The sequence below is a fragment of the Schistocerca gregaria genome, chromosome 7 (genome assembly GCF_023897955.1).
Source record: "Schistocerca gregaria isolate iqSchGreg1 chromosome 7, iqSchGreg1.2, whole genome shotgun sequence".
Lineage (NCBI taxonomy): Eukaryota > Metazoa > Arthropoda > Insecta > Orthoptera > Acrididae > Schistocerca > Schistocerca gregaria.
In genome coordinates, this window is record NC_064926.1 from 422046300 (window position 1) to 422073363 (window position 27064).

At 46.0% G+C, this 27064-nt stretch overlaps 1 protein-coding gene across 1 annotated transcript in view; it reads left to right on the top strand.

The window, feature by feature from the left end:
- The first annotated feature begins 1179 nt into the window (after positions 1-1179).
- LOC126282159 (uncharacterized) overlaps positions 1180-27064 on the top strand; it is a 265605-nt gene continuing 239720 nt past the window's right edge. Inside the window, exon 1 of the mRNA XM_049981675.1 lies at positions 1180-1253. The gene's annotated coding sequence lies outside the window, so the exon portion shown is untranslated. The remainder of the gene's footprint in view (positions 1254-27064) is intronic.

Sequence of the window (27064 nt, forward strand, 5' to 3'; positions counted from 1 at the left end):
GACGTGTCGTCTTCAGCGATGAGACTCGCTTCTGCCTTGGTGCCAATGATGGTCGTATGCGTGTTTGGCGCCGTGCAGGTGAGCGCCACAATCAGGACTGCATACGACCGAGGCACACAGGGCCAACACCCGGCATCATGGTGTGGGGAGCGATCTCCTACACTGGCCGTACACCTCTGGTGATCGTCGAGGGGACACTGAATAGTGCACGGTACATCCAAACCGTCATCGAACCCATCGTTCTACCATTCCTAGACCGGCAAGGGAACTTGCTGTTCCAACAGGACAATGCACGTCCGCATGTATCCCGTGCCACCCAACGTGCTCTAGAAGGTGTAAGTCAACTACCCTGGCCAGCAAGATCTCCGGATCTGTCCCCCATTGAGCATGTTTGGGACTGGATGAAGCGTCGTCTCACGCGGTCTGCACGTCCAGCACGAACGCTGGTCCAACTGAGGCGCCAGGTGGAAATGGCATGGCAAGCCGTTCCACAGGACTACATCCAGCATCTCTACGATCGTCTCCATGGGAGAATAGCAGCCTGCATTGCTGCGAAAGGTGGATATACACTGTACTAGTGACGACATTGTGCATGCTCTGTTGCCTGTGTCTATGTGCCTGTGGTTCTGTCAGTGTGATCATGTGATGTATCTGACCCCAGGAATGTGTCAATAAAGTTTCCCCTTCCTGGGACAATGAATTCACGGTGTTCTTATTTCAATTTCAAGTAGTGTATTTTTTAAAAACGCAGTTGATATCTGTTTGACCTATGGCAGCGCCATCTAGCGGGCCAACCATAGCGCCATCTGGTTTCCCCCTTCAAACTAGACAATTTTCGTTCTTTGTAGTTTTTATGTTTGACGCTTATTTCGCGAGATATTTGGCCCGGTCACGATCAATGGACCGCCCTGTATACTGCGTTTTAAGTCATTAATTTAAAAGTTATCTCTAAAATGCTATTTTTGCTAGTTAAATGTCACGAAATTTGGCCAGGTATGGCCAGCAGCACAGGCTTAGCTTAGGCGCCTATATATTCTAAACACAGCTCTGTCCAGAGGAGGAGGAGGGTTAGTGCTGGCAGCGGGCATCCTCAGCTCGGAGGCAACGGGCTGCAAATCGGCAGTTCGCTAGGCGCCCGCAGGGGCCGCGTGGCGCTGCGCTCGGCCGGTCCACCGTGAGCGGTCTGCCAAGGCTGGCGCTGCCTCCGCCGCTTGCAGTGCGTCTTTGGCCGGCGCTTTGCACTCCACACAGAGGTACGTGCGCTGCGCAGCAGCTGACTCGCGCGTCTGCCTGCGCCGAGCTTCGAGAAGTTCACTTGACAGCCCTCGTACTGGGACATCATTTGTATCAAATTCCCTCAGCTTGTTAAGGAAGGAACCACTTCAGCAATTCAGTGTTCCGGTAAAAAATTATCGCTTGTAGCACAAATCAGCTGTGATATTGTACTCCGCGGCCTTCTGAAGCTGGAATATTATGGTTGCGTCGTGCAGAAAACGTTGAATAGCAGTGAAGTACAGAGCTGCTACAAATGATTCATTTGTTTTCAAAGTTCTATATTTTTCGAGGTGTTACATGTACAATAGTAATCGGTGCATGACTAGAGCAATAAACTCACCAAGTTCGCGTTTTGTACTCTACAAGTGATATACGAGTACCGCTCTGGTCACACGACTCAAGTCCAAGCTGTAATCAAAGTCGTTGCGCATGTTATGCAGCAGCATCACAGCAGCATTGATGCGTTCTCTGAGCTGTTCCAGTGCTTTTGGCAGAGGGGGGACGTATTCACGGTTCTGAACGTACCTCCAAGGGAAAAAATCACGGGGCGTTACGACATTCGACACGGAGACCAAAAGAACATTGCCACATGAACTTCACCACTACGTGAAATTCAGCGACGCGCAGGTTGATCGAGTGGTAGCGACAAAGATCGATGCCCCTTTTTGTTGGAAGGTGAAAGTTTCGGAACAAGCAGTCATCTGTGGAAGCAACAACAACTGCAACCTTTCAGGTAAGAGACACCCGTTACAATCTTCTCACGGAAGAAAAACGGCCGGTAAAGTTTCGTCTATGACACTACACAAGAAACATTACCCCTCGGCGAATCTCGTACACGCGCCACAATTTCATGAGGATTTTGAGTGCCCCGCAGTGTCCTGTCGCCATTAACCTTGCCTGGCTAATGAAATGTTCCTTCGTCGCCTAATATTACCTTGGAGGCAAAATGTTCATCCTTGATTGCTTCCTCCATCGTGATGCAAAAGCGCCGGGCATATAGTCTTTAATTGTTAAGCGAGCTGCAGACGGTACGGTTAGAAATGCAATCGCCGTCGTAAAATCTCCCACGCAGTTTTCTGCAGTATTTCAAGTTCGTGGCTTGCGCGAATAGTTGATTTTTTTGGAATGCGTAGAAGTTCTCCGTCGCCCTTTCACCAGTTGCATTTGGCACACTTGGTTGACCGTTACTTTTCTGTTTACAGAGAAAAAAATTATCTCTAAATTGTCAATACCAACGCCCAGTACTCTGTTTACATGTGGGTTTTTTTTCCATAATTGCATCTGAATGGCTAGCTTCAGTGACCGAGTGGTTCTAGGCTCTTCAGTCTGGAACTGCACGACCGCTACGTTGGCAGGTTCGAATCCTGCCTCGGGCATGGATGTGTGTAATGTCCTTAGGTTAGTTAGGTTTAATTAGTTCTATACTTTAGGGGACTGATGACCTAACATGTTAAGTCGCATAGTGCTCAGAGCCATTTGAACCGTTTGAACATCTGAATGCACGCTGCACTGTTGCAACAGATAAACATCTCGCATACTCCGACACCCAAAAATCTGTGACTTTCCACGCTTTCCCAACGCATCTGTTGCAAATACACTTCTCGAGTTTGCCACCGGATCGTATTGTGTAAATCCCCCAATATTTCATCGATGAAACTGCTCGACATCTTGAGGTGGTGGTTGCTGCTGTTGATATCACTACTACAAAAAGTGTTTTCCGTCGGAAACCGGAGAAGTGTATTTGCACACAAAAACCTCTTTTCTCGCTTCGTCGTTATTTTTGTTAAAGCGCTGCACTCGTAACGTCATCTGGTGGGTGCAATGAAAACTGGGTGGGTTTCTGGTTCTATTTATGCATCAGTCATATTCGTCTACATAACACTTAAAAAAATATAGACTTTTGAAAACGAGTGAACTATATAATTAGGCCTGTGTACTACGGAGCTCGTATATGCAAGTGATTGGTATTTCAAAGCACCACCAAGAATTAGGTGAGCGTAACGCCACCTTAAGTTCCGTACAAATGAAAGATTATCCAACGGATTTCTCATTCAGAAATCGGATTTGAATGTTGGTTGCTTGTGATAAGATCATCTTAAGCCTATTGTTAGAAGAGAAACGTGTACCGTCATGTGTGTAACACGACAGCAGAGGATCGCGGCCTACCGACACCACAGTTTATCATTCCGTGCTATTACTGCCTGCATTGGTCGGGTCCAATGACAGTCATGCGAATATATAATCGATGAGTTCAGGAGGGCTAAACTCAACGCCTTGCAGGGCATTAACTGCCACTCGTGACTAGCGCCCGGCCGGCCGTTGTGACCGAGCGGTTCTAGGCGCTTCAGTCTAGAACCGCGCAACCTCTACGGTGGCAGGTTCGAATCCTGCTTAAGACATGGATGTTTGTGATGTCCTTAGGTTAGTTGGGTTTAAGTAGTTCTAAGTTCTAGGGGACTGATGACCTGAGATGTTAAGTCCCATAGTGCTCAGAGCCATTTTTGACTAGCGCCCGAGAGCACAGCCATATTGTTTGCCAACAGTGCGCGATTGTACCTTGAATCAGTAAACTGGGTTCAGGTCGGATCTGTGGGCAGGACAGTCCACTCCATAAACGTTATCGTCCACAAACTACTGTCTCACTGGTGATACTCTATGACAGGGAGCATTTTGATGCTGATACAATCATTGTCAACTCAGTGTTGCTCTGCTGTACACAATACATACTATGTTCATATCCTTTATCATTTAGAGTTTTCTTAAGAGCAATAAGCGGACCGCATCCTAACCACGAAAAAAAACCATACCGCAACATCACCCATTTCATATGTCACTGCAGCCACTACACATGATCGCAGGTAATGCTCTCCAAGCATTGGTCAAACCTAAGCCCTTCCGTCAGATTGCTACAGGGTTTAGTGTGACAGCAAATCACTCGTTTCCAGGCACCCACCGTACAGTGCCATCAGTCTTTACACTACCACAACCGTCGCTTAGCGTTGCCTCTTAGAATATATGGCTATTTTTTATCCCTACGCACAATCATTATGCTAGCTGGATTGCTGGTAACACTTTGGGTCTCACGAATTATTCCTTCCGCTGATTTCAAGCAATCCTTTACAACAGACATCCACAAGGCTCGTCACTACCTCACTGTCAGTATACGAGGTCTGCCTTGTCTCTGTTTAGCTATCGTTGTTCCTTCGTGTTTCTACTCCACAGTCAGAGCAACAGCGATCGACTTGGGCCGCTTGAGAAGGGTTGAAATGTCCCTGATAGATTTGTTACTCAGGCGATATTCAGTGACTAGTCCACGTTCGAAGCCGATGAGTTCTCCTGACCAACCTTTCCTGATGTTACTGCTTCTATATATACACTCAATACAGTTGTAGCCGCCTCCTTTTATACTGAAAGGTCCGCCTCTCATGACATCTAGTGATCAATTACGCGTTACATAGGTGTGTCCAGATACATTTGATCAGGCAGCTTATCTACAAGAACAGTGCAGTAACACCTGGAGCACCATGGAGTCGCAGCAGGGCGATCATTGTCGAGACTTCCCTTCGCACCATATCCTCTTTCGAGACAAGTCCTGTTTCCTTTGCAGCATCTCGATGGTCATATATACACTATGTGATCAAAAGTATCCGGACACCTGGCTGAAAATGACTTCTAAGTTCGTGGCGCCCTCCATTGGTAATCCTGGAATTCAATATGGTGTTGGCCCACCCTTAGCCTAGATGACAGCTTCCACTCTCGCAGGGATACGTTCAACCAGGTGCTGGAAGGTTCCGTGGGGAATGGCAGTCCATTCTTCACGGAGTGCTGCACTGAGGAGAGGTATCGATGTCGGTCGGCGAGGCCTGGCACGAAGTCGGCGTTCAAAAACATCCCATAGGTGTTCTATAGGATTCAGGTCAGGACTCTTTGCAGCCGTGCGACTGCTACGCTCGCAGGTTCGAATCCTGCCTCGGGCATGGATGTGGGTGATGCCCTTAGGTTAGTTAGGTTTAAGTAGTTCTAAGTTCTAGGGGACTAATGACCACAGCAGTTGAGTCCCATAGTGCTCAGAGCCAGTTGAACCAGTTGAACTCTTTGCAGGTCAGTCCATTACAGCGATGTTATTGTCGTGAAACCAATCCGCCACAGGCCGTGCATTATGAACAGGTGCTCGATCGTGTTGAAAGATGCAGTCACCATCCCCGAATAGCTCTTTAACACTCGAAGGAAAAGGCGCGTAGAACATAAATGCGGGCCTGTGCTGTGACAGTGCCACGCAAAACAACAAGGGATGCAAACCTTCTCCATGAAAAACACGACCACACCATAACACCACCGCCTCCGAACTTTACTGTTAGCACTACACACGCTGGCAGATGACGTTCACTGGGCATTCGCCATGCCTACGCCCTGCCATCGCATCGCCACATTGTGTACCGTGATTCGTTACTCCACACAAAGTTTTTCCACTGCTCAATAGTCCAATGTTTACGCTCCTTACACCAAGCGAGGCGTCGTTTGGCATTTAACTGCGTGATGTGTGGCTTATGAGCAGCCTTTCGACCATGAAATCCAAGTTTTCTCACCTCCCGCCTAACTGTCATAGTACCTGCAGTGGATCCTGATGCAGTTTGCAATTCCTGTGTGAGGGTCTGGATAGATGTCTGCCTATTACACGTTACGACTCTCTTCAACTGTCGGCGGTCTCTGTCAGTCAACAGACTAGACCGGCCTGTACGCTTTTGTGCTGTACGCGTCCCTTCACGTTTCCACTTCACTATCACATCGGAAACGGTGGACCTAGAGGTGTTTAGGAGTGTGGAAGTCTCGCATACAGACGTATGACACAAGTGACACCCAATCACCTGACCACGTTCGAAGTCCGTGAGTTTCGCGGAGCGCCTCTTTCTGCTCTCTCACAATGTCTAACGACTACTGAGGTCTCTGATTTGGAGTATCTGCCAGTATATCGCAGCACAATGCACCTGACATGAAAAATGTATGTTTTTGGGGATGTCCGAATACTTTTGATCACATAGTGGTCGTGCTGAAGCTCCGAGGAGATTGCACACTCCCAAATTGCATTCGTCACTGTCAAACGAACCAGCACCTGGTGGGATGGTATGTAGCACCATCGGACGCCTTTGGTTGGCACACCCGCTAGTTTTTACTGCAACCGTTACATTTCTGACGTGTTGAGGCTGGTGGCTGTGCCATGTCGTCAGGGTCTCCGTGATGTTATCTTTCGACAACATGACGCAAGAGATCTCATCTTTGTGTACCGAATTTCGTTCCCTGTATACCCCCAAATCATCTTAAAATTTCATCACATACTTTTCTTACTATACTCTTTACGAACGATAAGAAAAAATAGTGATTTGTTGTCTTTCCTGATGTTTCACATTTAATGGCCAGCAGTGCATTTATATTCCAGCTTATAGTCAATGTCAAGGTGAGCTGTCATGTTTGGAGAGTGAAATACTATAACTTGGAAAATACCACTTTGTACAACTATCTAACTTCAAAAGTAAAAGATTGTCACAACTCCTCACTTCCTATAACCTACCGTTGTGGCACCAGCAATGCAGTGTCATAGTCTTTATTCTTCATCGTCTTCTCCTACTTCTAAGCATCTGACTCCTCATTTGTAGATTTTGTAGCTGTCTCCACTAAAAGAGGGGTACCATACGGTTGACAGAAAAGAAATTAATAATTCTCCGTATAAGGTCTTTTACCTATCGTGTGCCATTACATGGAAGAAATGCACTTGGTTCTGTTAAAGATTTGTCGGCATAACGTTCATCTGGGTGAACGTTCTCTCCAGTGAACGAAACGGAAAGATTTCGCTGAGTACGATGGCTGACAAAATTCGTCTCCAAGGCCCACCAGATGACAACAGTAGAGTACAAGTTTTTCGGTCACTCAGTTCAGATAAAGTTTTCAGTAACATCATATGCGACATTGTCACTACATAAAACTTGAGTCATCTGATCCTCTTTCCAGGTTTGTCAAACTGTCTTCTATTATCTACATTATTAAACTGTATAGTATCATCTTCCAGTCATCAAACGATTTGGAAATTCACTTGTTGAAAAATTTAAAAAACGTCGCTCAACAGAGGAACTGCACTGGACGAAGTACGTGTGCGGTTCTTTCCTTCTTCACCAACAGTGTACAGCAATGACTCACATCGTATATGTGCCCTAATCACACTCTCTCCGACTCACTGCTCCCCTCTTGTGCACTTTCTCTCGTTGATGCCTTGTAGGACATCTTCACTCCTCACTCCGAACATCCTTCTGGTCTTTGAGAGCCTCATAGGACATCGGTTGGAAGCTGTAACTCATGAAAAAGTATTAAAAACAGTCTACTAGTAAGGATTTTGTCCCTTTTTCAAAAATTTTCGTATTGCTTTGCCCATTTCCTGAATGTGTGAATTACTCGCAAAATTAATGCAATGAACTTAGTAATTTACGTGTATTTTCGCAACAGGATTCAATGACATAAAACTATGGAGGATGTATATTTTAACTACACTACTGGCCATTAAAATTGCTACACCACGAAGATGACGTGCTACAGTCGCGAAATTTAACCGACAGGAAGAAGATGCTGTGACATGCAAATGATTAGCTTTTCAGAGCATTCACACAATGGTGGGCGCCGGTGGCGACACCTACTTCGTGCTGACATGAGGAAAGTTCTCAACCGATTTCTCATACACAAACGGCAGTTGACCGCCGTTGCCTGGTGAAACGTTGTTGTGACCTCGTGTAAAGAGGAGAAATGCATACCATCACGTTTCCTACTTTGATAAAGGTCTGATTGTAACCTATCGCGATTGCGGTTTATCGTAGCGCGACATTTCTGCTCGCGTTGGTCGAGAACCAACGACTGTTAGCAGCATATGGAATCGGTGGGTTCAGGAGGGTAATACGGAACGCCGTGCTGGATCCCAACGGCCTCGTTTCACTAGCAGTCGACATGACAGGTATCTTATCCGCATGGCTGTAACGGATCGTGCATCCACGGCTCGATCCCTGAGTCAACAGATGGGAACATTTGCAAGACGACAACCAACTGCACGAACAGTTCGACGACGTTTGTAGCAGCATGGACTATCAGCTAGAAGACCATGGCTACGATTACCCTTGACGCTGCATCACAGACAGGAAAGCCTGCGATGGTGTACTCAACGACGAATCTGGGTGCACGAATGGCAAAACGTCATTTTTCCGGATGAATCCAGGTTCTGTTTACAGCATCATAATGGTCGCATCCGTGTTTGGCGATATCGCGGTGAACGCACATTGGAAGCGTGTATTCGTCATCGCCATACTGGCGTATCACCCAGCCTGATGCTATGGGGTGCCATTGGTTACACGTCTCGGTGACCTCTTGTTGGCATTGACGGCGCTTTGAAAAGTGGACGTTACATTTCAGATGTGTTACGACCCGTGGCTCTACCCTTTATTCGATCCCTGCGAAACCCTACATTTCAGCAGGATAATGCACGACCGCATGTTGCAGGTCCTGTAAGGGCCTTTCTGGATACAGAAAATGTTCGACTGCTGCCCTGGCCAGCACATTCTCCACATCTCGCACCAATTGAAAACATCTGGTCAATGGTGGCCGAGCAACTGGCTCGTCACAATACGCCAGTCACTACTCTTGATGAACTGTGGTATCGTGTTGAAGCTGCAAGGGCAACTGTACCTTTACACGCCATCGAAGCTCTGTTTGACTCAATGCCCAGGCGTATCAAGGCCGTTATTACGACCAGAGGTGGTTGTTCTGGGTACTGATTTCTCTGGATGTATGCCCCCAAATTGCTTGAAAATGTAATCACATGTCAGTTCTAGTATAATATATTTGTCCAATGAATACCCGTTTATCATCTGCATTTCTTCTTGGTGTAGCAATTTTAATTGCCAGTAGTATATTATCATCACGTGTGAATGGAACGATTATGTTCGAATTGTGCTGTGGAGGAACAACAACGTAAGGACTGAAGGTAGCGTTTTTTACCAATTTAGGGTAGATGGAACAAGTAATCGTCCACATTATTAAGTCCACACTAAACTGATTCTGTGAGTTTCTTTATCAATCACTCTGTTTTGCACAGAGAAGTTGAGTAATTACGAATTAACTTCCTTAATGATGCTCAAATAGGAACAGGATCAGATTAGAGCTACTTATTTATCTATTTCGTATTAGGATCACATAAAATGGCGATATGTATACCGACATGGGAATTTCATAAAGAACGTTACACATTGTTATGACAGGCAAAGTGACTCTTATTAAATGCCTCAAAGACACAGGTACATAGCATTAGTTTTCAACGTAGGCATCTAGTCTGGCGACGGTGCTGCGTGAACGAGTTTGTTTTCGTGGCCAACCGACGCAGCAAACACAGAAATATTTGTTTTGTAAATAAAAACCACCTTTTCTTTCTGCACTGTATTTTTTTCTCCTAGACGCTTTCTGCCTTTTTCACTTTAAGGCATCATTACTCGAATCTAGAATGATATAGTTTTGGTTTGATACGTGTTATTTGGAGATTATCATTCTAGATCCAACTGATGCCTTAAAGCGAAAAGACGAAACGGATCTGGGAGAAATAAAATACAGTGCAGCAAGAAAAGGCAGGTTTTATTCACAAAACACTGCTGTGTGAACGTCCTTATCGTCGAACAGTCTCTTCTCCCTCCCCAGACGTAGTTTCAGTTTCCGAAAAGACCGAAATGGCATGGTACAAAACCTTGGTTTACCGATCAGCAGTATCCACGTCTGTGCTGCATCGATCAAATTGTTGGCATCACTTGACTAAGGCTGTGCGCGACACTACATTTGGTTCATTGTACCACCAGAATTTCACGGTGGATCTGTGAGCAATTTAGACGTTTAGCCAACAAGAATCTTACTGCCCCGCATACTTCATCTCTGAAGTACGTTTCCACCTGCCGCTCCAGTTTATGACACACCTGTTATCCGCATCTCGGCAGAACTGTCTGCAGGAAACTCGGAACATGTACTGTCTTCTGACAATGCGCCAGTCTTATTTCCAATGGTCTTAGCGTGCGACGACATGTGTCACTTATTTTCTGAAGTCTATACATAAAATGCTCACATAAAGCTTTGCACCAGCTGCATATCTACCACCCTGTGAGGGCTTACATTGTTCACGAATTTACTGATAATAACTTTAAAAATTACTGTTCATACTGAACTACAATAAAAAATTAGCATTCACGAGAATAATAGAAATTTAGTCTTGCAATGATTCCAGCATTTCTTCCATCATGTGAATGAAATCTCGAATCTTTGGAACACTTCAATTTTAACCAAACATTGCCGCAACCTCTTTTTTTTCTCTTTTTGTTCTTCCCGTTTTTCCTTCTTTTTCTTCTCTGCCCTCTTCTTCTTGGTTGTGGTGGGACGGTGATTGCGGTAAGCCAACTGCCAAATAATGCTGTATGGTTTATATAGGGTCTGTTATTTGAGAATGTAATTGTACATATGAGTAAGAATCGCTGAAAACGGGTAGTCGATTGTGAACTATGTAGGTAGCCGTGTGTCCGATCGTCGGATCGTGAGCATCGTAGCTTTTGCAGCCTTTTATTTGCATTATGCCAATTCAGTTTGAGGTTGTGAGATCTATGACTGCAAGTTTCCTTTAGATATAGAACCGTATTTCAGACGCCGTTCCACCGGTGAGTAGGGAATGAAAGAACAGGCCTTACCAGAGTAAACAAATAAATTTACTGTAGCATAGAAACAGAAAAATAACGGAAATATAGGCCGTCTGTTCGAAAGTACAAATGGTTTAAATGGCTCTAAGCACTATGGGACTTAACATCTGAGGTCATCAGTCCCCTAGACTTAGAACTACTTAAACCTAACTAACCTAAGGACATCACACACATCCATACCCAAGGCAGGATTCGAAACTGCGACCGTAGCAGCAGCGCGGTTCCAGACTGAAGCGCCTAGAACCGCTCGTTCACAAGGGCCGGCTAATCGAAAGTTCACATACAAGGTACTTCAAAGCCCTTGCACCATGTCTAGGGGTGACTGATCTTCATGAACATCTTTGTTGTAAATGAAACGATCGCTGACGCTTCCCGAAGATGCTAAGCTTATGGTCCAGAGAGGCGTCACGGCGTAGCCACTTTGTGGCAAGCCATGCAACTTATGTTTCCTATAATCCAACCACCTGCTCCATGTGCTAGGAGGTAGGCCAGGCCCATTAAACTTCTTTATTCACTTCTAAGATTTTCTTTCTAGGCTTAGAGACACTCATTCTTAATGTTCTCTTGTTGAAAATCGTACTGCCAATTCACTGGGATAGGTAGTAGTAGACACTGCTTGTTCGGTGAAATCTCGTCGTCCCACGGCCTATGAATACCAAAGGATGCCTAGCTCATAGAGAAGCGCCAGCAAGCATTTTGTCTCTCACAAAAGTTGTTCGCCGTTGTTGTTATTGTTGTTGTGGTCTTCAGGCCTGAGACTGGTTTGATGCAGCTCTCCATGCTACTCTATACTGTGCAAGCTTCTTCTTCTCCCGCTATTTACTGCAACCTACATCCTTCTGAATCTGCTTAGTGTATTCATCTCTTGGTCTCCCTCTACGATTTTTACTCTCCACGCTGCCCTCCAATGCTAAATTTGTGATCCCTTGATGCCTCAGAACGTGTCCTACCAACCGGTCCCTTCTTGTTGTCAAGTTGTGCCACGAACTCCTCCCCAATTCTATTGAATACCTCCTCATTAGTTACGTGATCTACCCATCTAATCTTCAGCATTCTTCTGTAGCACCACATTTCGAAATCTTCTATTCTCTTCTTGTCCAAACCATTTATCGTCCATGTTTCACTTACACACGTGGCTACACTCCATACAAATACTTTTACAAACGACTTCCTGACACTTAAATCTATACTCGATGTTATCAAATTCCTCATCTTCAGAAACGCTTTCCTTTCCATTGTCAGTCTACATTTTATATCCTCTCCACTTCGACCATCATTAGTTATTTTGCTCCCCAACTAGCAAAACTCCTTTGTTATATTAAGTGTCTCATGTCCTAATCTAATTCCCTCAGCATCATCCGACTCAATTCGACTACATTCTATTATCCTCGTTAACGTTTGTTGATGTTCATCATACATCCTCCTTTCAAGACACTATCCATTCCGTTCAACTGCTCTTCCACGTCCTTTGCTGCCTCTGACAGAATTACAATGTCATGTTTTTATTTCTTCTCCATGGATTTTAATACCTACTCCGAATTTTTCTTTTGTTTCCTTTACTGCTTGCTCAATATACAGATTGAATAACATCGGGGAGAGACTACAACCCTGTCTCGCTCCCTTCCCAACCACTGCTTCCCTTTCATGCCCCTCGACTCTTATAACTGCCATCTGGTTTCTGTACAAATTGTAAATAGCCTTTTGCTCCCTGTATTTTATCCCTGCCATATTTAGAATTTGAAAAAGATTATTTCAGTCAACACTGTCAAAAGCTTTCTCTAAGTCTACAAATGCTAGAAACGTAGGTTTGCCTTTCTTAATCTTTCTTCTAAAATAAGGCGTAAGGTCAGTATTGCCCCACGTGTTCCAACATTTCTACGGAATCCAAACTGATCTTCCCCCAGGTCGGCTTCTACCAGTTTTTCCATTCGTCTGTAAAGAATTCGCGTTAGTATTTTGCAGCTGTGACTTATTAAACTGACAGTTCGGTAATTTTCACATCTGTCAACACCTGCTTTCTTTGGGATTCGAATTATTATATTCTTTTTGAAGTCTGAGGGTATTTCGCCTGCCTCATACATCTTGCTCACCAGATGGTAGAGTTTTGTCAGGGCTGGCTCTCCCAAGGCCGTCAGTAGTTATAATGGAATGTTGTCTACTCCCGGGGCCTTGTTTCGACTCAGGTCTTTCAGTGCTCTGTCAAACTCTTCACGCAATATTGTATCTCCCATTTCATCTTCATCTACATTATCTTCCATTTCCATAATATTGTCCTCAGGTACATCGCCCTTGTATAGACTCTCTACATACTCCTTCCACCTTTCTGCTTTCCCTTCTTTGCTTAGAACTGCGTTTCCATCTGAGCTCTTGATATTCGCCGTTAGGTGATCTATTATCTCTAGACATTTAATGCAACACGCTGAAACACCCTCCTTCGCATATCTTTGAAATCAAAATCCGGTGGCGGGTAACTTTCAATACCGTGTTGCCCGCCCCTTTTATAGTAACATGCTTGCAACCTCCTTGTCAAGCTGTCCACGTGGTGATCGAACCTTGTTCCTCAAGCCTGTCCCACTATTCCACGGCGACCCTCGTACGGTCATCCAGTTTGTGCGGAGGGTACCTACCAAGGATGCTGTAAGTTTCAGCTGGTTCCAAGCGTGCTCAATAGGGTTCATGTTAGCAAACAAATGGCTCTGAGCACTATGGGACTTTACATCTGAGGTCATCAGTCCCCTAGAACTTAGAACTACTTAAACCTAACTAACCTAAGGACATCACACACATCCATGCGAGAGGCAGGATTCAAACCTGCGAAAGTAGCGGTCTCACGCTTCCAGACTGAAGCGCCTAGAACCGCTCGGCCACACCGGCCGCCTCATGTTGGCAGATGTTGCATGGTATTCCTACCTCCTGGAGGAAATTGCGCATGAAGTGGGCGCTCCGCACTCGTGCGTTATCACCTTGAAAGTCAAATCCATCGATAATATGTTGCTGTTGTGTGGATGGTGGGATACCGAGTAAGTGCCACGATGGCCGTCTCATAGCTCAGGATGCGTGTGCAGAACGATGGGTTTACTTAACGCCAGCAACTTGGCGGTCATAGAATCAATAGACTTAATTCTAAAATACATCCTTTAATTAATTTCCAAGGCCCCGGGAGTAGACAACATACCATTAGAACTACTGCGAGCCTTGGACGAGCCAGCCCTGAGAAAAATTTACTATCTGGAGAGCGAGATGTAGCAGACAGGCGAAATAACCTCGGACTGCAAGAAGAATATAATAATTCCAATCCCAAAGAAAGCAGGTGTTGACTGATGTAAAAATTACCGAACTATCAGTTTAATAAATCACGGCTGCAAAATACTAACGGGAATTCTTTAAAGACAAATGGAAAAAACTGGTAGAAGCCGACCTTGGGCAATATCAGTTTGGATTCCGTATAAATTTAGGAACGTGAGGCAATATTGAGCCTACGACTTACCTTAGAAGATAGATTAAGGAAAGACAAACCTACGTTCCCAACATTTCTAGACTTAGAGAAAGCTTTTGACAATGTTGACTGGAATATTCTCTTTCAAACTCTGAAGGTGACAGGGGTAAAATACTGGGAGTGAAAGGCTATCTACAATTTGTACAGAAACCAGATGTCAGTTATATAAGTCGAGGGGCATGAAAGGGAAGCAGTGGTTGGGAAGGGAGTGAGACAGGGTTGAAGCCTACCCCCGATGTTATTCAATCTGTATATGGAGCAAGCAGTAAAGGAAACGAAACAAAAATTCGGAGTAGGAATTAAAATCCATGGAGAAGAAATAAAAACATGACACTGAAAGAGCAGTTGAACGGAATGGACTATGTCTTGAAAGGAAAATATAAGATGAACATCAACAAAAGCAAAACGAGGATAGTGGAATGAAGTCAAAATAAATCAGGCGATGCTGAGATAATTAGATCAGGAAATGAGACACAGAGTAGATGAGTTTTACTATTTGGGGAGCGAAATAACTGATGATGGTCGAAATAGAGAGGATATAAAATGTAGACTGGCAATGGAAAGGAAAGCGTTTCTGAAGAAGAGAAGCTCGTTTAACATCGAGTGTAGATTTAGGTGTCAGGAAGTCGTTTCTGTAAGTATTTGTATGGAGTGTAGCCAGGTATGGAAGTGAAAAGTGGACGTTAAATAGTTTGGACAAGAAGAGAATAGAAGCTTTTTGAAATGTGGTGCTACAGAAGACTGATGAAGATTAGATGGGTAGATCACACAACTAATGAGGAGGTACTGAACAGAATTGGGGAGAAGAGGAGTTTGTGGCACGACTTGGCTAGAAGAAGGGATCGGTTGGTAGGACATGTTTTGAGGCATCAAGGGATCATCAATTTAGTATTGGAGGGCAGCGTGGAGGGTAATAACCGTAGGGGGAGACCAATAGATGAATACACTAAGCAGATTCATAAGGATGTAGGTTGCAGTCGGTACTGGGAGATGAAGAAGCTTGCACGGGGTAGAGCAGCATGGAGAGCTGCATCAAACCAGTCTCTGGACTGAAGGCCACAACAACAACAACAGTTAGTTTATTTAGTGAAACCCAAATTATCCTAAGGACAAACACACACATCCATGCCCGAGGGAGGACTCGATCCTCCACCGGGATCAGCCGCACAGTCCATGACTGCAGCGCCTGAGACCGCTTGGCCAATCCCGCGCGGCATTCGGCAGACAACTAAGTTTCTGTACCAACATTATTTTATATTATAGCTACAGTTCCGTGACTTTATTACGCTGTTATATTACCACTGCAGTTGCGTGATGTTATTAAGCTGTTGTCCGCCTGTTTAGCTGGGTGGAACGTGCTCGCCTCTCATGCAATCGGGCCCGGGTTCGATTCCCGGCCGGCTTGGAGATTTTCTACGCTTTGGGACTGGGTTTTGTGTTGTCCTCATCATCATTTCATCATCGGCCGTAAGTCTCCCAACGTGGCGGCGACTGAAATAAGACTTGCAGTTGGCGGCCGAACCCGTGTGGGACATCCCGCACAACAACTCCATACAGTTATTTCATTTCAGTGCGTCACTCCTTTCAGTCTGATGTATAGGGGAAGATGATTCAATTAAAGAAAAAAAACCACAATTAGCCGTTTTGAGTTGTAAATTAAAATTATTCCTTTTTTTATTATTTTGGCACCAACTGTTAAAATAGAAAATTAGCACCAACTGTACAACTTTGATTTTATTAGATATTAGACTTTTTTCGAATCCTGAACCACTTCTGTACGCGTTTCATTATTTTACTTTTAATCCTCGTGTCTTTCCTGTACTCTCGCCATTCTGTGCCAAATGTTATTTTTCTCAATACTTTGCATGAACCCTCACGTCTTCCGTCATCGCTCCGTCACCACTACCATCCGATTTATTGTCAGAGTGATTTAGTGTCCCTTCTGCCGGATGCGTTACTGCTTTACTCGCGCGCTGTAATCGCGTGAATAACGTAACGATCAGAGAAGTGAAATAGTCCTTTCGATAATTTCCTTTTCTTTACCACGCTTTTAGAAACAACCAGCAGCATCACAGCGGTAGTAAGTTCAGGGGCGAATTTAGATATTCAGTCTTTTATAAGAAATTTGAATCATCTGCAATGTAACAAAAATATGAGGGGACAGCTGAAGCCTCCGAGGGTATGGTCTCCTTACATTTTTTGCATAAAATTATAATGTGTGCACAGTCTAAGCTTGAAATACAGGTTCAAAGTATCTTGACAGACTGAACCACAACCCGCAGTGTGCCGTTCAAGACTGGAGACACGCCATGATATATATATATATGTTTATTTTTATCACCACTATACAATTACTTAGCGATATCCTGTGGTCAAGGGATTATTGAGAAAGAAATTTATGATTTAAAACGGCACACATACACAATCTATGCAAGTCGAGAATGTGGTACAAACGTTTTCTGAAAAAGTTTAGATAGACAAATAGGAAATGTAACAATTAGAAACACATAGCTAACAAATACAATAAAATAAGCTTATAAGTCAGGCAGCATCTGCAAAGTGTCTGACCACGCTACTTGCATTTGGGTTTCCCGCTATTACGTCTCCAGCTGAGCATGTTGAGCCTAGGGGTAAGTTTGGGGGAAGAACTGTAGTTGGATTTCTCTGCAATCACACACACTGCTGCTATAAGTTGGAAGAAATCCACACTGCATTAGGTGTCATCGGTTCTGATTCAGCTAACAGATCTCTATGTCTTTCATCCCTCCTCCACGGCTCCATGTAGCTTTCCTTGAGGTTATCGACGTGCCTGGATGTCGTCTGTGCCCGCAGCACATTTCTGCTTCATTTCTGTTTTTCGGGCGGCACTACTCTAAAGTAGCTGCCTTGCCGGTTGTTTTGTTTCGAGCACAGTCTGAATTTTGACATACTTAGTTTTCCTGTGCTGCAACGATTAGACGGTGGGGGTGTCTATGTACTCGTATGTCTGACGAGGAAGATGGTGTAAGAGCGCTCAGTATCGCTGTCCAGGGGCACCAAGTGGAGGTTTATTCCTAGCACCAGGGTAATAGTTACACTCCTGGAAATTGAAATAAGAACACCGTGAATTCATTGTCCCAGGAAGGGGAAACTTTATTGACACATTCCTGGGGTCAGATACATCACATGATCACACTGACAGAACCACAGGCACATAGACACAGGCAACAGAGCATGCACAATGTCGTCACTAGTACAGTGTATATCCACCTTTCGCAGCAATGCAGGCTGCTATTCTCCCATGGAGACGATCGTAGAGATGCTGGATGTAGTCCTGTGGAACAGCTTGCCATGCCATTTCCACCTGGCGCCTCAGTTGGACCAGCGTTCGTGCTGGACGTGCAGACCGCTTGAGACGACGCTTCATCCAGTCCCAAACATGCTCAATGGGGGACAGATCCGGAGATCTTGCTGGCCAGGGTAGTTGACTTACACCTTCTAGAGCACGTTGGGTGGCACGGGATACATGCGGACGTGCATTGTCCTGTTGGAACAGCAAGTTTCCTTGCCGGTCTAGGAATGGTAGAACGATGGGTTCGATGGCGGTTTGGATGTACCGTGCACTATTCAGTGTCCCCTCGACGATCACCAGAGGTGTACGGCCAGTGTAGGAGATCGCTCCCCACACCATGATGCCGGGTGTTGGCCCTGTGTGCCTCGGTCGTATGCAGTCCTGATTGTGGCGCTCACCTGCACGGCGCCAAACACACATACGACCATCATTGGCACCATGGCAGAAGCGAGTCTCATCGCTGAAGACGATACGTCTCCATTCGTCCCTCCATTCACGCCTGTCGCGACACCACTGGAGGCGGGCTGCACGATGTTGGGGCGTGAGCGGAAGACGGCCTAACGGTGTGCGGGACCGTAGCCCAGCTTCATGGAGACGGTTGCGAATGGTCCTCGCCGATACCCCAGGAGCAACAGTGTCCCTAATTTGCTGAGAAGTGGCGGTGCGGTCCCCTACGGCACTGCGTAGGATCCTACGGTCTTGGCGTGTATCCGTGCGTCGCTGCGGTCCGGTCCCAGGTCGACGGGCACGTGCACCTTCCGCCGACCACTGGCGACAACATCGATGTACTGTGGAGACCTCACGCCCCACGGTTCCCGTCCACGCTGTCGCGGCATGCTACCAGTGTTAAAGACTGCGATGGAGCTCCGTATGCCACGGCAAACTGGCTGACACTGACGGCGGCGGTGCACAAATGCTGCGCAGCTAGCGCCATTCGACGGCCAACACCGCGGTTCCTGGTGTGTCCGCTGTGCCGTGCGTGTGATCATTGCTTGTACAGCCCTCTCGCAGTGTCCGGAGCAAGTATGGTGGGTCTGACACACCGGTGTCAATGTGTTCTTTTTTCCATTTCCAGGAGTGTATTTATTGACCCGCCCTCTAGGGCACTTAAAAATGTAAAATAGCCTTTTTTCATTGAAAAGCTACAAAAGTACTGAATATTATGCGAAGAAAATTACAAAGTGAAACCTGACCGTACCGTAATGGCACCACTAGTCTAGACACGGCCTGAAACTGACCAATGACAAGAGTGAAACACGTACACTCATCGGTAATGACGGACGTTTTCATACAAACAGCATAGTGCGCCAGTCTGCAGTGACCACGCCAGTCATGTTTAGTTCTGTCTGGGATATGGCAGGACAATGCACTGGCTAAGAAACTTTCACAAACGTTTCAATGTGCCACTAAATTCTGCCTAGATGTGTCGTACAGGATGGAACTATGTTCCATCGGTTGCAAGAGACTGAACCCGTACTTACTCCATACAGAAGTGCCCTCAGAACGAGCCGGCCGCGGTGGTCTCGCGGTTCTAGGCGCGCAGTCCGGAACCGTGCGACTGCTACGGTCGCAGGTTCGAATCCTGCCTCGGGCATGGATGTGTGTGATGTCCTTAGGTTAGTTAGGTTTAAGTAGTTCTAAGTTCTAGGGGACTGATGACCACAGCAGTTGAGTCCCATAGTGCTCAGAGCCATTTGAACCATTTGAACGATATCAAAACCACATAAAATGTGTATCATAACACAAACTACAGAGATCAGCGAATTATTGAAAATTACTCTCGAGCTCATCTTATGATGCATTAGAAGGTGCTGACAGAGTCCGTAACCCCTATAGAGACCACGCTCTGCTGATTGCTCCTGTTACCTACACCCTCCCCCGATGCCGCCTGCTGCGGCATTGCCCATGATCTCCCTACAGCTGTGCTAAGTAACTACACTATCTGATCAAAATTATTCGGACACCTACCATTGGACACTGATATGGGGTGTGTACACCTTTCGCCTTTAAGGCAGCTGTGGACAGTTCAGTGAGGTGTCTCAATGTCCGTGGAGGAATATCAGCCATGTCTTCCTCAAGAGCATCTGTAGTCTGGAGCAAAGTCGACATTCTAACTCAGCCCAAAGGTATTCCATTGGGTTCAGTTCGGGACTCTAGCCAGACTAGTCCATTTCAGGAATGTTATTGTCCGCAAACTATTACATATTCTGCTTTATGACGGAATGCATTATCATGCTGATGTAACTCTCCCTTTACTGTCCGCAGTACACATTGCTGTAAACTGTGTTCGCATCTTTCCGATTTAGAATTTACTTAAGCGCAATAAAGGGACCACACAGCAACCACGAAAAACATCCCATATCGGAACACCACTTCTTCCATATTTCACTGTTGGTACTACACATGATGGAAGGTAAGATTCTCCAGGCGTTCACCAAACCCATACCCTTTCATCTCATTGCCACAGGATATAGCGTGATTCGTCATTCCAAATTACTCTTTTCCAGTCATCCACTGTCCAGCAGCGTCACAGTTTCCACCACCTCAAGCATCATATAGCACTGAATATCCACTCATGCTCATAAATTAAGGAAAATGCTGATACATGGTGAAACAACGCTCTGGTGGGCGGTTTGTGGGTTTAAATCACCTGGAGGTGTGACCATGCGGTGCATTTGACCTGCGGTCGCCGCACGGTGACGCTGGCAACAGTCCACATACGCAGAGGTGTGTTGGTGCATGACAGAGTACGGCACAGTGAGTAAGTGTGCAGACGTTTTCAGACGTGCTAATGGTGACTGCGTGTTGAAAATGGCTCAGAGAACACGTATTGGTGACATTATGAGGGGTAGAATACTAGGGCGACTGGAGGCTGGTCAAACACAGCAGGTCGTAGCATGGGCCCTCCGTGTGCCACAAAGTGTGATCTCAAGATCATGGAAACGATACCAGCAGACAAGAAACGTATCCAGGCGCTACAGTACGGAATGTCTATTGTGTACAACACCACAAGAAGACCGATATCTTACCATCAGAGGCCGCAGACGGCCACGAATTACTACAGGTAGCCTTGCTGGGAACCTTACCGCAGCCACTGGAACAGTTGTCTCCAGTCACACAGTCTACAGACGACTGAACAGACACGGTTTATTCGCCTGGAGACCTGCAAGGTGCATTCCACTGACCCCTGGTCACAGGTGAACCTGTAAAGCCTGGTGTCAAGTACACAGTACATGGTCATTGGAACAGTGGTCCCAGGTTATGTTCACGGACGAGTCCAGGTATAGTCTGACCAGTGATTCTCGCCGAGTTTTCATCTGACGTGAAACAGGAAGCAGATACCAACCCCTTAATATTCTTGAAAGGGACCTGTGTGGAGGTCGTGGTTTGATGGTGTGGGGTTGGATTATGATTGGTGCATGTACACTCCTGCATGTCTTTGACAGAGGAACTGTAACAGGTCAGGTGCATCAGGATGTCATTTTGCACCAGTATGTACGCCTTTACAGAGGTGCAGTGGGTTTCACCTTCCTCCTGATGGATGATAACGTACGGCCGCGCCGATCTGCCACCGTGGAGAAGTACCTTGAAACAGAAGATGTCAGGCGAATGAAGTGGCCTGTCGGTTCTCCAGACCTAAACCCCATTAAGAACGTCTGGGATGCTCTCGGTCGACGTATCGCTGCACGTCTTCAACCCCCTACGACACTTCAGGAGCTCCGACAGGCACTGGTGCAGGAATGGGAGGCTATACCCCAACTGCTGCTCGACCACCTGATCCAGAGTATGCCAACCCGTTGTGCGGCCTGTGTACGTGTGCATGGTGATCATATCCCATATTGATGTCGGAGTACATGCGCAGGAAAGAGTGGCGTTCAAAGCACATGTGTTTTGGGACGGTTTTCTAAACTTATCATCAATACCGTGGACTTACAGATCTGTGTCGTGTGTGTTCCCTATGTGCCTACGTTATTAGCCCCAGTTTTGTGTAGTGCCACGTTGTGGCCACCATATTCTGCAATTATCCTTAATTTATGAGCATGAGTGTAGAATGTTTAGCGTATGAGGAGCTCTTCGACTATAGTTCCACATTCTTTTTAACTCCCTACAGCCAATGTACTAGTTGGATCTTGGTAGCACTTCAGAGCTCTCAAGTGATTCATTTCGCTTATTTCGTGCGGCTTTTTACAACCACCCTCCGCAGTGTTCAATTGCCTGGTCTTGGTGTAGCTGAGGATTTTCCTTCACGTTTCCAGTTCATAGTCGCCAGCATCTCGTGGTCGTGCGGTAGCGTTCTCGCTTCCCACGCCCGGGTTCCGGGGTTCGATCCCCGGCGGGGTCAGGAATTTTCTCTGCCTCGTGATGGCTGACTGTTGTGTGCTGTCCTTAGGTTAGTTAGGTTTAAGTAGTTCTAAGTTCTAGGGGACTGATGACCATAGATGTTAAGTGCCATAGTGCTCAGAGCCATTTGAACCCAGTTAATAGTCACGTCAGCATCAGTTGAAATGGTCAGCTTCAGAAGGGCTGAAATTTTCCAGGTGGATTTTTTGTTACTCTTTTGTCGTCCGGTGACTAGTCCATGTACCAAGTGACTGAGGCCTCTTGCCGGACCCATTCTGTTATAACTGCTTCTTTACTGACAACATAATACTCCCTCCCTCCTCTTACAGTGGCAGGTCAAACTCTCGTAACATATGGTGGTCAATCACGCATTACATACGGGTATCCAAACACTTTTCATCAAATAAGGTATTTTGCCTCGTTAGCTTATTAAACCTCGTAACAGCTGTATGTGCTTCGTTTTGTGCAGCTTGCCAACACTAGGAAGATGAGTATAATTCCTTCTACCCGTCGTAGCGGTACCCATTGAGATTATCTCTGACAAGTGCCCATTGTATTTCCGTGGTAAAACCAAAGAAAATGAAGAGAGAAACCACATATTAATCTCCTCCTCTCCCTGTTTCACTTGACCTCCTCCTCACCCCCCCCCCTCTTTCTCCATCTCACCCTGTTCCCTCTGTTCATCTCCCCCTTTCCGCTCTTTATGTCAATTTCCTCCCACCTCTCTACCCCTTCCTTCTCCCCCCTCCTCTCAATTTCAGAGGTGTTTATTGTTATTGCAATTTCAAATACTGTAGTCCGCATGTTTTTTCGAGCTTCGTTTAAAATGCGAAGTGAATCAGTCAAAGTTGTCGAGATTTTTGCTAACAGCATTTCATTATTATACACTGAAGAGCTAAAAAAACTGGTCCACCGCCCAATGTCGTGTCGGGCCCCCACGCGAGCACGCAGAAGTGCCGCAACACGACGTGGCATGATGAACTCGACTAACGTCTGAAATAGTGCTGGAGGATCCTGCAGGGCCGTCCATAAATCAGTAAGAGTGCGAAGGGGTAGAGATTACTTCTGAACAGCACGTTGCAAGGCATCCCTCATATGCTCAATAATGTTCATGTCTGTGGAGTTTGGTGGCCAGCGGAAGTGTTTAAGCTCAGAAGATTGTCCCTGGAGCCACTCTGTAGCAATTCTGGACGTGTGGGGTTCGCATTGTCCTGTTGGAAGTGTACAAGTCCATCGGAATACACAATGGACATGAATGGATCTTGGTATCACACAGAAAGCTTACGTACGTGTCACCTGTCAGAGTCGTATCTAGACATATCATGAGTCCCACATCACTCCGATTGCACTGCAGAGGCTCCACTAACTTGAACAGTCCCCTGCTGCCATGCAAGGTCCAGGGATTCATGAGGTTGTGTCCATACCCGTAACATGTCCATCCGCTCGATACAATTTGGAACAAGACTCGTCCGACCAGGTAACATGTTTCCACTCATAAATAGTCCAGTGTTGGTGTTGACGGGCCCAGGCGAGGCGTAAAGCTCTGTGTCGTGCAGTCATCAAGAGTACACGAATGGGCCTTCGGCTGCGAAAGCCCATATCGATGATATTTCGTTGAATGGTTCCCACGTTGACAATTGTAGATGCCCCAGCATTGAACTCTGCAGCAATTTGCGGAAGGGTTGCTCTTCTATCACGCTGAACGATTCTCCTGAGTCGTCGTTGGTCCCGTTCTTGCAAAAAAAATTTCCCGCAGCAGTGTCGGAGGTTTGATATTTTACCGGACTTCTTATATTCACGGTACACTCGTCAAATGGACGCACAGGAAAATCCCCACTTCATCGCTGCCTCGGGAATTCTGTATGCCATCGCTCGTGCACCGATTATAACACCACGTTCAAACTCACTATCATTTTGATAACCTGCCATTGTAGCAGCAGTAACCGGTCTAAAAACTGCGCCAGACACTTGTCTTATATAGGCGTTGCCGATCCTAGCGCCGTATGCTGCCTGTTCACATATCTCTGTATTTGAATACGCATGCCTTTACCAGTTTCTTTGGCGGTTCAGTGTATCACAACGTAAAGAAATGACTGACATTAGCTGCTAGTGGGCACTTATTTAAATCAAAGGAGATGACAATTTGTGCCGGATCAGGATTCGAACTTGAGTCTCCCGCTTACTAGGCGGATGCTCTGACTACTATGCCATCCAGACACAGTGGCCATGGGAAATGCACAAATTACCCTAGCACACATCCTGTCAGTCCGACACGCTACTGCAGTAGTGGGCCTTGCCAATTAACGTCATTACTCATGGCATTTCGCTGTTTCCCGTAAGAGTTCGAACGGGATCTGCATCCTCACTAAAATGATTAACTGGTCGTCTTCACCTTTATTATACATGTGGAATCTATTCTTTCAGACAAGTCCGAAAGAACAGACACAATTTTGATCCCGGATTAGCTATTAGACAACAGATACCATGTATGTAATTAAGACGAGAATGACCAGTTTATGACTTCAGTGCAGATGCACAACACACTCAGTCTCTTACGGGAATCGGCTGAATCCCGCTAGAAAATAAAATAATGGGAAATGGGCGCTATATATGTAGTGTGTACATGAGTTGGAAACTTGGGTCTCACGGGAGTTGTGCTAGCACAGTCCGTGCGGATTCTGTGCCCACAGTGTCCGGATGGTACAGTCGTCAGTGCGTCTGCCTAGCAAGCTGGAGACACAGGTTCAAAATATGATCTAGGACCATTTTCCAACTTTCTCCACTGATTAACTCAATGGCAGCTGACAGATAATGTCAGTTATTTATTTGTGTCTTGATTCATAATGGCTGTAGGATCGAAAACTTGTATATTCTTTTGGACATGTCCGAAAGAACCGACACCGTATGTATAAAATTAAGGTTCGAATCCTGCCTCAGACATGGATGTGAGTGATGTCCTTAGGTTAGTTAGGTTTAAGTAGGCTAAGTCTAGGGGACTGATGGCCTCAGATGTTGAGTCCCACAGTGCTTAGAGCCGTTTGAACCATACTTAAAGTGAGGGCAACCAATTGGTCACTTCAGTGCAGATGCACACGACTCTCGAACTCTTGCAGGAAACAGCAAAATATCGCGGGTGATGAAGGTAATGGGCAAGAGCCACTACATTTATATTCCTTGGATAAATTGAGAATTTGGAGCCTTCCGGGGTGGCCGAGCGGTTCTAGGCGCTACAGTCTGGAACCGCTACGGTAGCAGGTTCGAATCCTGCCCCGAGTATAGATGTGTGTGATGTCCTTAGGTTAGTTAGGTTTAAGTAGCTCTAAGTTCTACGGGACTGATGACCTCAGAAGTTAAGTCCCATAGTGCTCAGAGCCATTTTGAGAATTTGTGTGTGAGGGTAGCTGTGCCAGGGTAGTCTATGCAGCTGCGATAACCGCATACATCATTATTAAATAACTTGTGTAACAGGTATAAGTGCAGACATTCCCATTGGTGACTGAGAACGGTATAATGAACAAACGTGCTTGAATTGTGTTGTATAGGTGCCAAGTGTCAGTTGGTGGGACGGGGTTCGATGAATGTTGCACTTGGTCAGTTAATACACTGTTTGTGAATGACGCTGGGGTTGTTATCCGAAGATATTCCATATGTGCTTGATTGGAGACAGGTCTGGTGATCCAACAGGGAAAATAAACCATGTCGACATTCTGTAGAGCATGCGGTGTTACAACAGCGATATGTGGAGCAACAGATAGAATCACCAGACTGACGTAAAAATTTGGTGAATGGGATACCGACGAGAGTGCTCCTACAAAATCGCATCCCAGATCATAACTCCAGGTGTATGTCCAGTGTGTCTACCACAGAAAGGTTGGCTGCAGGCCTTCAATTGGCCTCCTTCTAACCAACACAACGCCCATCACTGGGAGCGAAGAATACCCAGTTTTCATCAGAAAACACAAGACTGCCACACTGACCCAGTGAACTCTCGCTGGTCAACACTGAGGACGCCCAATGGCGGAGTTCTGGTGTCAGTTACAGGGCGCCTGGCTTGGAGGTGTCCTTGGTGTAACCGATTTGTAACAGTTCGTTGTGTCACTGTGGTGCCAACTGCTGCTCAAACTGCTGCTTGGTAGTGCCACGTGGCGTCCAGAGCCCCATCTCCTTGTGACTGTATATTGCCATGACCACTGCTGCCGGCAGTCATGTACAGTGGCTACATTCCTGCCAAGTCTTTCTGCAATATCGCAGGAGCAACATTCAAATTTTCGTAGCGTTATTACAGTACTTCGTTCAAACTCACAGGGCCGGCCGCGGTGGTCTAACGGTTCTAGGCGCTCAGTCCGGAACCGCGGGACTGCTACGGTCGCAGGTTCGAATCCTGCCTCGGGCATGGATGTGTGTGATGTCCTTAGGTTAGTTAGGTTTAAGTAGTTCTAAGTTCTAGGGGACTGATGACCTCAGACGCTAAGTCCCATAGTGCTCAGAGCCATTTTCAAACTCACAGGGGTGTTTTCAATGGCGTCTTTGTCACCTTAAAGGCATTCTTGGGTAATAGCAGCTCATCACGTCTCGAGGGTAACTAATGCTCATTACAGTTACGTCGTGTATTTAAAGCAAAGCTTATTTGCATCCTCATAATGGTGCTACTAGCGCATTCTTATGTGACTGAATCATCTTTCAGATGTAGAAACACGCCTATCAGCTTTCGTTTTTGTCGCACACTTTCCGTCAGTGTAAGTTATATTAAAATATACGGCCTATTGTCCATCTGAATGTTCTTTAGAGCATCCTACAAAATTTTAAGCATATTTGCCAAGAATGTTTCGAAATATTTGGGAACACTGTTTTCCCTTTATACCGGGT